Source organism: Aythya fuligula, chromosome 4, assembly GCF_009819795.1.
Source record: "Aythya fuligula isolate bAytFul2 chromosome 4, bAytFul2.pri, whole genome shotgun sequence".
Lineage (NCBI taxonomy): Eukaryota > Metazoa > Chordata > Aves > Anseriformes > Anatidae > Aythya > Aythya fuligula.
In genome coordinates, this window is record NC_045562.1 from 56,236,790 (window position 1) to 56,252,421 (window position 15,632).

The window sequence follows — 15,632 nt, forward strand, 5'->3', positions numbered from 1 at the left end:
TTTTTATTTTTATTTTTTTGAAAAAAGATCCCACCTCTCAGATCAAAGCAAGATGATGCTTCATTCCTTACTTGATAATATGATTTCGTCATTACTATTAAGAAGGTATGGGTTTTATACTGATCTGGCACTGCAAGGTCTCAGGATCAGTATTGGATTCCCTTGCCTCCAGCTGAGTTATCTTGTTTGCAATTGGCAAGTGGCTGGGTGACTAGTGCCTCACCTCTTTCAGCAGCAGGTCTCCACCTCCAAGAAAAAAAATTAGGATGCTGATAACTTTGCTACAACCTTCCACTATTTCTCTGTGTGAGGAAAACTGGTGTTATCAACCTCAGGACCCAGAGACACAATGGAGAGGTAAACATAAAAGGGAAAGAGCAAATATTATCATGTCTTCTTATGGAACAATTTTAAGGATACTGTCATAATGATACTGAGGTTTTTCTGTACTAGTTTTGACTGCTAGTGCTGGCATTGTTGATTGTATTTTGATAAGACATTGTAGATTTTAATTAGATTAGTAACATTTTTTTTTCCTCCTATTGTGCTTGGTGTGTTGCCAGAATTGTGAGTGTAAATGTATGCCTGTAGAGTGATCGTTCTGAGAAATTAAGTAGTTGGCTTTCATGTCATAAAGAAAATGTTAAATAAAGAAAAACTGTTTGTATTAGCTTTTAAAGAACTTGTATTTTGTTTAACTTATCATTTAAGACAGAAATATAGTTTGGATATAAAACACAGACCTTTTGGCTTTGCATCTCTGTTGGGATACTCACATTATCAACTTTAGATATGTTATTTTTTGTTTGTAAGTAAATAGCCTATTTTCCACAAATACTGAATGTGATTAATAAGAAAGGATAAATTCACTTCTCCTGAAAGAGTTAAACCAATTCCTTTCCTTTTTTTTTTTTTTTTTTTTTTTTTTTTTTTTTTTCCCCTCATTGTGGTAGTGCTTCTTGCCTTGGTTAACCAGGATTACTATGCAGGAAGAATAAGCATCTAATTTAGGCAAAGAATTAAAAGAGCAGTTGTGAATAACCCCACCACTTTCTATTATGTCTGCCAGTGTATTAAAGGAAAAGCTAGACAGTCTTGTATAATAAATAATGATTTTAAGTTTGTTCTTTTAGATGTGTAAGATTCTGAATTCTAAAATACAAGAATAAATTTGTTTCTTTAAGCAAAAATGGTATTTACCAAATGTTACTTTTTGGTATCATTTCCTTCCTCCTCCCCCCCCCCCCCCCCCTTTTTTTCATTAAGGATTTGAATTTCAAAGGGCTACTCAAATGGGGCAAAAACTGAGTCACAATACTCCATGTTTTTCTTGTTTTCAGAAAGAAATTAAACTTTCAAAAGGAGATTTATATATCACTACTGTTTTGATGAAATGGTTAGCTATGCACCCATGTGTATGACTGCTGATCTCCTGAGATCTGTGACATCATATTGGATCAATGAGAAATGGAAAAAAAAATAATAAAACGATTTAAAATAATTTAATGCCATATAGCCTTATTTATTTTTTTTTTTCCCTGCATATGAATCCCCTCAGAATGGCTTCTGACTAATTTATTTTCACCTTGGTCTCTCACACTTTCTCTGGCTAAAAAGGAAATGTAGCTATTGTCCAAAAAATATATCTATTCATTTATAATGATGCCAGAAATAAACCTGAGTAAATAATTCCGAAAATACAAGGAGGCAAGTCTACTTAATCTTGTATCATTTGGAATTGCAAACATAATCTTGGTATTCGTTAAACCATTCAAGATACTTTTCATGAATCTGTATGCTCGTGTTCCAAGATATATTTGCTCCTAATAAATAATTCAATAAAAGTAGTAGGAAAGAAAGAGGGAGCAATTAGAAATTTTGTTTATTTTTTTTATATAAAAAAACGTTGGAGGTCTTCCTGCAGAGTTTGATTTTAATTGATACCTTATTAATTTGCAGAAAATTAAACTACTGTCTTGTGGTATGTTTTCCTTTTGAGCAAACAAAGTCTGATACAAATCATGGATGTAACAAAGGCAGCGCCTTTTTTCCCCAATTGTCTAGTTTTTCAAATGTGAATATAAATACAGATGTTGAAAACAACACGAGTAACTATGAGGAAGATGAAAAATGTTATGGCGGAAATGTAACTTAAAAATCCAATGGAAGAAATGAAGCTTCTGTAAACTGGACTGTTTTCATGACACAATTTATATTATTTAGGAAAAGAAAACAAGAAAAAATGTTATGGACTCAGGAATTTAGTAGAAATTCAATTCAATTAAATACATGCAGCATATTTTCCTTTTAATCACTTCTACAGAATGTTGCAATGAGCTCACTTCCTGGACTGTTGCCATAGAAGAACTTTAGTTAGGGCTTCTCCTTTTTCTTTGATCTGGTTGAAGACTGTTCTCAGATTAATTTTTTTTTGTATGTTTAGTGTACTATTGTAAAAGGATAAAGCAACTCTGGAGTCAAATGAAACCACTGTGGAAATAAAAAGGGTCAGACTGCAATCCTAAAGCTTATATGAGGTTCTACTTCATGAAGAAAGAATTGCATTTAATGTTGAGTTTACTGAAACCTACCTTATTTGGGACACTTTGGAGCATCAAAACAAACTTTGCTATTAAGAAAAATAAATATGCCATATTTTCATTATGATGTAGTGAAGAAAAAATAGAAGATCTAGAGCCATTCACATAATCCTTTAATAAGTCAGTCAAAGTTTTTTAACAGTCAGTCAAAGGATTTTTTTTTTTTTTTGTAGCCTAAATGGTTTGTGACATAGTGTAGTGGGTTTACGTGGCAAGGTTTTGGTAGCAGGGGGCCATAGGGGTGGTTTCTGTGAGAAAGATCTAGAAGCTGCCCCATGTTTGGGAAGGGCCCCATTGTTTTCCAGAGCTGAGCCAATAAGCGATGTTGTTTTGCACCTCTGTGAGAGCATATTTAAGACAGGGAAAAAAACGCTGCGCCACACAGCAGCTGGGAGAGTGAGAAACAGCCTTGCAGGTGCCAAGGTCAGTGTAGAAGGAGGGGGAGAGGTGCTCCAGGCGCCGGAGCAGAAGTCCCCTGCGGCCTGTGGTGAGGACCATGGTGAAGCAGGATGTCCCCCTGCAGCCCATGGAGTGCCATGGTGGAGCAGGGTTCCACGCTACAGCCCGTGGAGGAGACCACGGTGGAGCAGGTGGCCCTGCACCGACGGAGGCTGCCGCCTGTGGAAGACCCCTGCCGGAGCAGATTCCGGGCCAGACCTGTAGCCCGTAGAGAGGAGCCCACGCAGGAGCAGGTGACCTGGCAGGAGCTGCTGCCCGTAGGGGAGCCAGGTTGGAGCAGTTTTCTCCTGAGGGATGGACCCCGTGGTACGGACCCATATCTGGAGCAGTTCTGGAAGAGCTGCTGCCTGTGGGAAGCCCACGCCGGATCAGTTCATCAAGGACTGCATCCCGTGGGTGGGACCCCACAGCACAGGGGACGAGAGTGACCGAGAAGGAGCGGCAGAGAAGAAGTGCTGTAGACTGACCATAACCCCCATTCCCCCGTTCCCCTGCGCCGCTCGGGGGGAGGAGGTGGAAGAGGGTGGATGGGGGGTAGGTGCTTTTGGTTTCTTTCCTTTGTTTCTCACTTCTCTAGCTTGTTAGTAATGAGCAATAATTACTATCTTCTTATGCCGAGTCTGTTTTGCCCGTTACAATAATTATTGCGTGATTTTCTCGTCCTTATCTCAATCCTTGAGCCCTTTTCACATATTTTCTCCCCATTCCTCTTTGAGGAGGGGGAGTGAGAGAGCGGCTGTGGTGGAGCTTGGCTGCCCACTCGAGCGGAACCACGACACATAGGATTCTGTGCAAAGAGTTTTAATCTTAGTTTTATCTTCTAGAAATTACTGGTCTATCATATCTCGATTTCCATTTGAATAAAGAGATTCATAGAACAGACACGACAGGCTTTTTGGCATATGCATCTTTATCCACATATACTGATATCTTAATGTCATTATGTCATACAGATTTTTAAAATAATTATCTTTTTAAGAACATTCTTGGCACAATATATTTTATGAAATAATTTTCTAAAAGTGAAACCAAAACGACAGTCATAATGGTCTAGATCACAAATTGCTGTGTTAAGATTTTCCACTTAAGTAAATTACCTAACTGCATATAATTTTATATGTAATTGTCATTGTTAAAACACAGAATTGCGTTGGTTCCAACAATACATAAGTTCAACGTACCCACCTACCTCATAGTTTTGTTTGCTGTAATTAGAATGGATTCCACATTTAGGATTATGTGAAAACTGGGAGATTTGAACTGTGGTGAAGCACTGTGACAGCAATAGCAGCTCAACATTTTACTATAATGTTTCCCAATAAAGAAATAAGCAAAGAAAACTCATAGGGAAGTTACTATTTTAGCCATGCTTCACAAGTCTAACACAGATACAGAAAAAATGCTTGGAGTCCATGAAAGCTCTTTTGATTGATCAAATCAGTTATTTAATGCTGACTTTCTGATGAGTATTAACCATAGAAATTTTGAATGTATGAATATTGTACCTTACAGACATTTTAAAACTGGCTATTTAGCTTTTTCCCCCCCCCCCCAATCATTTTATTCATAAACAGGCCTTTGTGTAGTGTTCAAAAGCATATGTGAGTTGTTTGAATTTTTCTATATAATTTCACATGAAATTAAAAAGAGGAAAAAAATTGTGTTGGAAAAAAACATAACTGTTATATTCATGCACTCAGAAAGACAATAAAAAGCACCTAAACATAGATTTGTAGTATAAATTGTAAAAGTTAACTCTAGTTTTATATCCTGTCAGCTTAAAAAATATGGAAGTAAATGGCCCATCCCAAAGCTAGTACCAGGTGGTTAAGATTCACATGTTGACAGAGTAGCACCAGGAAGAATGTAAAATATATACTTTTAAGTTAGGCTGGGCAAAGAAGCGAACAAGACAGTCCCATGGGAGGTGAAACAGATACTGCAACCAGCTCCATCAAGCAGCTCTAAGAAGTCAAGAGATAAACAGGTGGTCAGAAGTCACAGCAGATTTACCTTTTTCACCAGGTTAGTTCATGACAAACATCCTTATAATAGATTTTTTTTTTGATGGTTTGCAAAATGGTTAGGTTTCTCAGATAGGATTTTTATTTCGTTTTATTTTATTCTGTATCCAAATGATTTGGACCCACATGTTTTACTTGTTAGGTGAGACGTGGTATGCTTGTAATATCGGATTTCTTCTGTTTTTTTCTCATTTTATACTGTTCATACTATTATGTTTTGTGCAACACATTCAAATATGCTTTAAGCATGGAATTAGAATCAAGGCATTCCCCCCTCAACACACCCAAATGAAAATAATTTAATTACCGAGAGATAGACTGATACTAATCCCTTCCACCTCCCCCCTCCCCCCCCCCCCCCTTTTTTCTTCCATGGTCTGGTTTAATGAAGTGCCTTTGGATAAAAGCCCATCTGAAAGAAATTCTTCCTCTCTAGATATATCATGTTGCTTTTCATTTCCTTTGCTTCTGTGAATGGACTTGAAAAAAAAGTTTTCCAATTAGGTAAAAAGAAAATGTCTTGCTTGGTCACTGTTTTACCTTTCCAAAAAATTTTATTAGAGAAATAAAAGAAGTTATGAGATTATTTTCTCTGAAATATTCATCAGTTAAATCATGATACCTGTTACTGAGACAATCTTCCGGATAATGCATGAGCCTCTTTAAAGAGTAATATACACAGTCAGTATAGTATAAGAAATATAAGTTCTTGCGTTTTAGCATTGTTTTGTTTAGAGGAATTTGGAAATATTCTACTGATGGGCAAAAAATTAAACAAAATCTCCATCATTACTTTAACCCATGCCTAGGAAATTGCAATATTTCACAGGATAAGATAAAGTTGAAAGCTCTGCTGCAAGATCACTTTCACATTTTCTTTACTTAACTGAATATCTATATATTTATTTTTAAATCTTGGTATTTAGAAGCATACTGAAAATAATCCTCTGTGTTACATCTTAGGGAAAGAGCTGTAACTTGCTAAAGGTCTGACCTGTGTGCCAAACTCTTCATGACCTCTTTAAATTTACTTTGACTATTTTTAGGAAAAAGGAATAAGGAAAAAATCTGTTTCAGTTTCTTTCAACCTCCAGTAATGAGGACTAATATTGCTCTTAAGGTGTCATAAACAGTCTATATTGTCTTAAACATAAATATTGTCTTAAGGTATCACCACATAAGCTTAGTGATTTGTGGACAGGTAGCTGGACAGTTTTGTGAACTTTTAAATTTCTTTGCTTTACATTGATGTTGTTCTTTGTGTTCAAAATGTATCAGTCTTGTGTTAACTCACAGACTGGTGCTAAAAAGTTAGCAAGTATATTATTGTTGATATGGAATGTTGTATTTCAGTGCATATTTTCAGGGCTTAGGAAGAATGAGGATCACTGGCATTCCCAGAGATGAGAAAAAGGGGGAGGAATGGAACTATCCTATTCTTCTGGAAGTGTTTCTACTACTAATATCACTAGCTAATATCACTAGAGTTTAAGAAACTGATAAAGATGGTGGATTGGGACAAGGATTTTGAGTTATTTGTATTTGGAGCAAAGCTGGCCTGGAGCATGTGTGAATAAGGGGCCAAAGGCAGTCCCAAATAAAAGAATTAGATCCACAATCCAAATCAAGCCAGTTACATGGGCTGTGCTGCATAAACGGCATGTTAGAGCTTGCTGTGCTGGGACTATTTAGAAGTTGAGGGTGTGTTAAGGACAGTTTTAAACTGTAAAACTGAACAAATTCATCAATAAATTCATCAATAGCAATACACCTCTTGGTGTTTCCATCTTTCTTGTTCATGTTTGATATATTTATGCTCTTTGTTCCCCTCTCAAAAACAGGGCCTTATTATCAGCTTCTGATACTGTTTTTCTTGATTTTGTTTTTGCCAGTCATCTTCGTTTATTAGTCAGAACATACTTTTGCAGTACCTTGCATTTCTCCCATTCTTTGTTTTCTAGCTTTCTGCTACTTGGATGCCTTCTGTGTGAAAAACTTGTCCTTTTGGTAATGATATTGCTCTCGTTCCTCTGTAAAATGCTAATTTATGTGTGTAACAGCACTTTGCATTGTATACAAAAGAATAAAATATTTTAGCTATATCCATGTATCAGTGTATCTGTTTTGTCTTGGTTTTGAGTTCAGAAACATAGTTGCTCCTGTTTAATAAAATTACATACCTGCATAGTTAATTATAAATTACATTTAAAAAAAGAGGTGAGATACTGAGGTAGTATTCTTGAATTAGAAATACAAATTACAACAGATATAGCTTAGTTAGAAATTATGGCACATTTATATTTGCCAAATGTTAGTTACTGGTTAGCTAGTATGATAGGTAATATTTGGAGTAATGGAGTAAACAGAGATAAACAATGATCACTTGCTGCAGTTAAAGTGTCACTATTTGCTGTAGTGGTAATTTGTCTTGTGACATCAGAGAGCTGGCTACATGTAAATGTTTAGTTTTGTTTTTCTAAATATTTTATAAAACTTATACTTGAAGGAATTTTATTCCTTCTTTTATTTGCTGTTGCATTTTTTTATTCATAAAAATATGTTTTAACAGATTTGTTTACACTTATTTGATGAGACCCTATCCATTTGAAAAGATTTAAACTAAGCAAGGGCATTTCAACAAAATATTAAAAAATATTTCTTTGTCTTTTCAGTGGTTATTGTGAAGTTACTTCCGTAGTTTGCAGCTTTAAATGGTGATATCTGCATTCCTTAACTCACATAATTCATAATGAAAATGGATGGATGAATTAGTGATAAGTTGCCTAACAATGTAATACATGTACAGTAACTAGTCAGAAAAAATAAATAAATCTATTGTTCACTTGCATTTAAGACTACGAGACCTTTATAAAAAAAAACAAAAACAAAAACAAAAACAAAAACTGAGCTTCATTCACTTTGAAGTCATATTGAATGGGCTGAGAATACACTGCCTAGCTTGATTAATGCCCTGTGTCATGAAATATGATGAGAAAACATCTATAGTATGTAGAACCTATATGACCTTGACAGTCCTCACTGCAAATAGTTATTAAAAATTGTGTTAAAAATCACACTGAATGCTCCTCAGTGGAATACACTGGTATTATCTTAATTCATTGCCAAAACTAATTTATAAGTAATAGAATATTACAAACAATTTCCAGATGATGGTTAAGTGTATTCTTCTGTGTGTGTTTTAATGAATATTTGGGGAAAAAAAATGCAATACATTGGATTCTGAAAAGTGTTATTAAAATTATTATTAAAAATAGTTAAAAAACTATTATTAACTAAACAATTTAACTAAAGGGGAAAAAAAGGAAAAAAACAACCAAACAAAACAAATAAAGGCTATGTGGAAGTGCAGAGGAAAGAAATTACTCTCTACTTCCCACAAATGAGCGATGCTTGACCACGTCTTTGAAGCAGGGCCTCAACTCATGTAGCCGGTGTTTGGGAGGAGGACCAACGTTTTCACAACAAGAGCCCACCCCTCTCCTCTTCTTCCTGTTTCCACCTTTTATTGCTGAGTGTGACATCATATGGTATGGAATATCCCTTTGGTTGGTTTAGGTCAGCTGCCCTGGTGATGTTTCTTTTCTCACTTTTTTGCTCACCCCCTAGGAGGGTTAGAGTCCCGATGCTGTGCCAGCACTGCTCAGCAGCAGATCCAACACTGGTGTGATACCACTGCTGTTCTAGCTACAACTGCAGAGCACAGCACTGTATGGGCTGCTGCAGGGAAAGTTAACATCCCAGCCAGACCCAGTACGATTACCTTTTGCAGGACTGGGTCCTACTACAAGTAATTATGCACATAGAAATGAGTACAGAAGAAAAAATTAAATTCATGAACTTTCTAAGCACCTCTGCTTAGAAATATTATGGCTTGTGTGTAAAAACTACTGAACCAATCAGATTTAAAGAATGAATGCTAGTACTTTTAATATATTTATAGCAAAATACCCGATATACTATGAGAACAAGTAACTGTAGAACATATTTGCAGTAGATGCCCAATGTTAAAATTTTAGGTTTCACTGGTAACAGATTCAAGATTTACCTGTTAGAAATATTTCAAAATATAAATACCAAAAGCAAGTACAGCAGCTGGAAAATATATGCATTTCAAGCATTTACCTTTGTTTCAGAACACCAAATGTTTCAAAAAGATAATTTATTTCTTTCCTTTTTTTTTTTTTTTTTTTTTTTTTTTTAATCTTTAATTTGTATTAATGACATACTTGGAAAAAAATAGTCAGTGTTACAATAATATAGGAAGTTTATATTGACAGGATTTTGTGTAGCCAAATATAAGCTCCAGAATAATTTGTATTGCTTAAAAGAGATCTTTTTTATAATGTGCTGGTTCAAAACAAAAATATACTTGATGTTGTGGCTTAATCCAAGAGGCAGCTAAACACCATACAGCTGTTCACTCACACCCCCAAGATAGTTTGGAGGAGAAACTTGAAAAGAAAAGGCAAGAACTTGAAGGTTGAGAAAAGGATAAAAGGACTTTTTTTTTTTTTTTTTTTTTTTTAAATAAGAAGGGGGTAAAGTGGGGGGGAAGGAGGAGCGAGGAACAGATGGATGACAGCAACAACAAAAAGATCACTACTAACTGACTGATGCCCTGCCAGTTCCAGAGCTATGTTTCCTCTGCCACCCCCCCAGTTTTATTGTTCAGCATGATGTCATACAGTTAAGAATACCTCTTTGGCCATTTTGTGTCAGCTGTCCTGGCTGTGTCCCCTCCCAGCTCTTTGTGCAGCATGAGAAGCTGAGAAGTCCTTGTCTCCATGTAAGCACTGCTCTGCAACAAGTGGTTGGTATGTTATCAGCAGTATTCTTTTTCTAAGTCCAAAACACAGCACCATACCTGCTGCTAAGAAGAAAATCAGCACCATCCCAGCTGAAAACAGGACACTGAATCACATAGCCTGATACAAATTTTGGCAAAGGTTTAAATGACAGAGTCTATGGAAGTCCTGTATGATTTTGTATGTATCATCTTTCTATGGGCAGAATGCAAAGTGAGGACAAGAAGTTTATGAATGTTTTTATATGAGTCAAGTCAACCAATTTTTTTCATTGCAGAAGCAAAGATACTTGTGAAAGACAGAACACTAGCATAGTAACATAAAACCTACACACACACACCTTTCTTCTTTTACTTGCTGCATATAAACTGATGATCCTAAATATTCAGATATTTCAATGATGTAAACCACAGAAGAAAAGGATTACATTTAAAATAGTTTCCTGTTTTTCAGCTGAAAGAATAGATAAGATAGTTCTGGTGTTTCTCTCATGCTTATCATAACAAAACTCAATCAGTGTTATCAATCAGTGCTGGAAAACATTGGCATTGTGAATGACCAGAAGAAATGTGATACGCTTTTTAATGGTTCTGTTGCAAGTATTTTGCATCCATATTTTCAAATTGCTTAGTATCAAAGTATTAAGAACTTAGTTTTACAAAGGCTAATTCAGAGTTATTTTCTTATTCTTTATGAAAATAGGTATAATATATAGTACTGCAGTCCTTCAGAGTCCTTCAACATAATCCTGTGTGGTTTGAGAAACCGTTGTTGCTAAGGACAAAAGCAAAGAAAACGGAGTAGCTCACCCTTTTCTGGGTCTCTTGTTGCTAGTTCTCCCATCTCTTTTTGCATCAGGATCTCATTTTCCTCAGGTTTATCATTCATCTGTATCTGTAGAAGCCTTCTTTTGGCCTTTCATCACTCTTCCTCATTTCCAAGTCCTGCTGAGCTTTGGCTTTCTTTATTGTATTCCTGAATACTTGGGTAATGTTTCTATATTCACTGCACTCACTGAACACTTTCTCTAAAAGTACTGATGCCTCTGCCTGTTCCTCCTGTTCCTCACTTAATCATCAATTAGAATTAATCTTTTCTTTTTGCATGCTATTACCTTGGTTAAAAATAAAAACCAAGAAGATTATGGTAACATGTAAAATATCTTAAATCCATGCTGTATTTGCAGTTTTATACTTCTCAAAACAAAAAGAAGTATCTCTTTGCCACTTTTTTTTTTTTTTTTTCCCCAGAATATGACTTTCTTCATGCTTAGTTCTATACTGAAAATTAGATTTAATTGATGACAATGTTGTTTAATACTCCTCTGTGAGAGTTTGATTTATTTTTTTCTTCTTTTTAATTTGATAAGCAATATAAATATAAATAAATTTCTTAAAATAAAGAATGGGTAATAATTTTCAGGGATGATTCAAAACAAGTGAGAACTAGTTATTTGAAAGAAACAGTAGGTATGCTCTCTGACAACCAAATTTATCCCAAATCCTTTTACAGAATTATGTCTATCTTCCTTTCTAGCTCTACATCTATTTGTTTCTCCTTGGTACAGCTGTTCTTTTTTTCATATCCATTAGTTTTGGCTGTGTTTTCTGTCAGTTCCCTAGCTCCTAACATTCTTTTTCTTTCACTTACAGGTGCAATTCTGCAGTCTTACACATACCTGTAGTATATGTGTATCTATCACCAGATGAATAGCTTCTGTAAAGATGAAGAATCCCTTTCACAGAAAGAATCACTGTTTTCTATCACAAGAACATGAGAGGAGCCAAGAATTTGGATCAGAAATTTCTTCTTGCATCATCTTTCATTGCAATGACCATTGGGGTAACAGGATTCAGAAAAGAATGTTTTGCTAGAGTGCTGATCAAAGTATTTGCACATTACTGTCTCTGAGAGAATGCGGACCGCGCTTTTGAAACAGTATTAAGTGTTGGAAAAGTTGGTTACACTAGCACAAATAAAGTTTAATAATACTGCAATTGAATTTGTGCAAGCACAATTTAAAAGGTTAGCTTTCTTTCATACATAGAACTGAATTCTGAATGCATTTATATATTATTTTTCAAACAAAACACCTTGACCTTGAAACTCAGCCATTTACTTACCTTCAGGATAAAAAACAAACAAACAACAAGAACAAAATGTTATTTTTGTTCCTAGTATAACAGACTTTTACTCAGTTGTCTTTTGCATTAACTTTCAAGTGTAATCAGTCATTTCAACCCAACACATTGGCTTTAGTTATAATAATTTATTCTCCTAACAGTAAACACTGATCTTTGTGCCCATATCCATGTTGAAAAGATATTGTAACTGAAATAAAAATTGTGGGTGATAATACTCCTCTTATAAAAGCAATTTTTGAATAAGCAGCATGTTTTAAAAGTACTATCATCTATTTCAGGTCTCTCTTTAATCTTTATAAATCACTCATCTGGATTAAAAATATGTTCTACCTAAGCACATCTGACTGTAAGTCTTCTTTTTTCTCACTTAAAATTCTTCCAGACTAAATTTTCTATGTAGCTAGTCAACTTTAAAAATCTTCTGCCTTAATTTCAGTCATTCATTTCCCTTATTCATGTTCTTTTTCTCTTCCATCTGAAAATATGCATAATAGATTAAGGCAAGATACGCAGATTCAAGGATTAAGCCTTCTGCAGAAAGGGAACCTTGGTCTAAGTATTAAAAAAGTATTACAAAAAAAATATTTCCCTTCAGAGATCTTTGATATTCAATTGCAATGTATGAGGAGGGCAAAAGTTTTTCAAGAGAACATGAAGTTGAGAGGACCTTTAAGCATTTGTTCTCTAGATTGCCTTTCAAAAATGTTTGTCTAGAGCTTCACTATTAGATGTTGCAGTCCTCTGGAAAGAGGAGAGAGCTAGTTTCTTTTCTTAGACAGTATTTTCCTGTCACTACATTTGGCTATTTATGTCAGTAGCAATGGATTGAGGCTAAGTGTGTAATGGTCACTTAGAAGTGTTCTTATATTTTATCTTTCTTTTTTCCTTGTATCTGAACAATCTGAGTCAAAAATACATGTATTAGCTAGTTGATAAACAGGAATCTGCTGAATCTATTGGCTATTATCTTCAGTTCTTTGTTTAGATATTTCCACATAATTGGAACTAATGTGACATTAATCTGATGGCACCAGCTGTGTTATCTTTATTTCATTAACATTCACAATTTAGAAATCTGTTAAGTCTTTTGTTATGCTTTCTCTCCTTTGAGACATTGAAGGAAAACAAGATTCTTTTAATGATTTCAAGTAAAGCCATTTCCATGCCCTAGCATTTTCAGGTCACTGAAAGGAATACTTTCTCTTTTTAATCCGGTCTAGCTGATTTTTATCTCATTCTTACCTAATTTTACCATATGGCAATGTATCATTACCCATTCTAAAGTTTATATCTTCTACACTTTCCTCAAGAAGTTTATTATCATTATTATTTTCTTTTTAGTGCTATGTAGAATTGTATTTATCTGAAAGATTTTGTTCTTTTTGTTCTTTTATTCTTTTTTTTTTTTTTGATTATTTGTTTTGGAAACACAAATATATTATGTGACTTTTTATTTCAGATAGATTGAAAAATGCTACTGAAATATTTAATATAAACCTTTATTAGAAAAAGAAAAACAAAACAATAACAAAACAGAAAATGATTTTAGAAAGAAAAAGATCTTTTTCGGAAACTATAAATTCTATTTGAGGAAGATGAACTGCAAGAACATTCTGAGTAATACTCTTCCCAATATATCAGAAAGCATTCAAAAATTGTTGCTGTCTCTAACCAAGCCATCTGGTAAAATTCTCTGATGATGATGACAGTTTCTAACTATGGGGAAAATACAGTCATATTATTAATTTTGCTGATGATTTTTAATGAAAGGTTTAGGGATGTAAAACTCTTTTAGCTCTGTAAAACATTTGTGCTACCAAGAATGTAAGAATACCACATAAATTTTTATTTCATATAGCAAAGATAAGTTAAATAGTAAGAAAATACATTATGTTTTTCTGCACTTCAGGAATTAGGAATTCAAAGCTTTCAAAGCTGCTCAATGTGTTTTTCTTACTTTTTTTTTTTTTTTTTTTTTTTAATGTTAGTGATATTGTCAATATCTGCAGGATTATTATTATTATTATTTTTTAAATAAATAACCATATTCTTTCACTTGTTCTTTTTCCAGTGCATGCTGGGATGCCAAAATGTGTGAAATCAAGACATGATGTATCCATTTATTGTCACATTGTCCCAGATGAAATGAAGGCCAGGCACTTCTAATAACTTCTGAAGAGAAAATATATTTTTGTATAAGTGAGTAAATGACAATATTATTGTTATTATTTAATTTGAAAGCTTTCCACTGAACATCTGTAATGTTTCCTCCTTGTGAAGCCACAATTTAATTGGCAGTGTGTGTGTGTTGGGGGGGGGGGCGGGGAAGGGGAGTCTGGGACAGAGATGGGTAAAGCCTATTTAGGGGCAAACCTACAAAATATCTGCTTTGTTATTTTCTTTGAATTCAGAATTCTTATTACTTTATTACAATTTTAGTATTTCTTTTTATCAGCAGCCATTTATGCCCTATTTGTTACGGCAAGAACTGCCAGTAAGCCCAAGAATGTTGAAGGAGGAGAACAGGACTGGAGTTCAACTGTCTGGACTTATGTTTTAAAATATATCCAGGATGTCTTTTTAGAACCAACTACAAATAGAATGTACAAAAATAATAAAAATAAATAAATAAATAAGAGAGATCTTTTTGATTTCTTTTAGCCCTCATAGAATCTGTAGGAATATGCTGATTTTTTAAATTAGCCTTATTGATAGTAAGTCAGAAAAGCACTGATTGTTGTATTACTTCTTAAGCATCTCAATGCTTACTGCTAAATATAGGTTTTAAATATAAAAATATATCCTTTCGTCATGTTTTAATCCACAGGGTGTACAAGACCCACTAAAAATATTCATGAGATATCCTTGATAGGAAATACTTGTATGTATTTCAATGCTGATTAAGAAATTATTATAGTATTTACTAAGTATCTGTAGTGGGTTTACGTGGCAAGGTTTTGGTAGCAGGGAGCCATAGGGGTGGTTTCTGTGAGAAAGATCTAGAAGCTGCCCCATGTTTGGGAAGGGCCCCATTGTTTTCCAGATCCGAGCCAATAAGCGATGTTGTTTTGCGCCTCTGTGAGAGCATATTTAAGACAGGGAAAAAACGCTGCGCCACACAGCAGCCGGGAGAGTCAAGGGAGTGGGAGAACAGCCTTGCACCAAGGTCAGTGTAGAAGGAGGGGGAGAGGTGCTCCAGGCGCCGGAGCAGAAGTCCCCTGCGGCCTGTGGTGAGGACCATGGTGAAGCAGGATGTCCCCCTGCAGCCCATGGAGTACCACGGTGGAGCAGGGTTCCACGCTACAGCCCGTGGAGGAGACCACGGTGGAGCAGGTGGCCCTGCACCGACGGAGGCTGCCGCCTGTGGAAGACCCCTGCCGGAGCAGATTCCGGGCCGGACCTGTAGCCCGTGGAGAGGAGCCCACGCAGGAGCAGGTGACCTGGCAGGAGCTGCTGCCCGTAGGGGAGCCAGGTTGGAGCAGTTTTCTCCTGAGGGATGGACCCCGTGGTACGGACCCATATCTGGAGCAGTTCTGGAAGAGCTGCTGCCTGTGGGAAGCCCACGCCGGATCAGTTCAT

The 15,632-nt window shown here is 35.5% G+C and overlaps 1 long non-coding RNA gene across 2 annotated transcripts; it reads left to right on the forward strand.

Moving 5' to 3' along the window:
• The first annotated feature begins 167 nt into the window (after positions 1–167).
• On the forward strand, positions 168–14,950 carry LOC116489268. Of its 2 annotated transcripts, none has more exons than XR_004253258.1 (5): positions 168–357; positions 11,562–11,934; positions 12,332–12,399; positions 14,125–14,252; positions 14,509–14,950. It is a non-coding gene; the product is annotated as an uncharacterized LOC116489268 (long non-coding RNA). The 2 variants fall into 2 exon arrangements; XR_004253257.1 differs by having other exon boundaries at positions 11,562–11,751.
• The last annotated feature ends 682 nt before the right edge of the window (positions 14,951–15,632 follow it).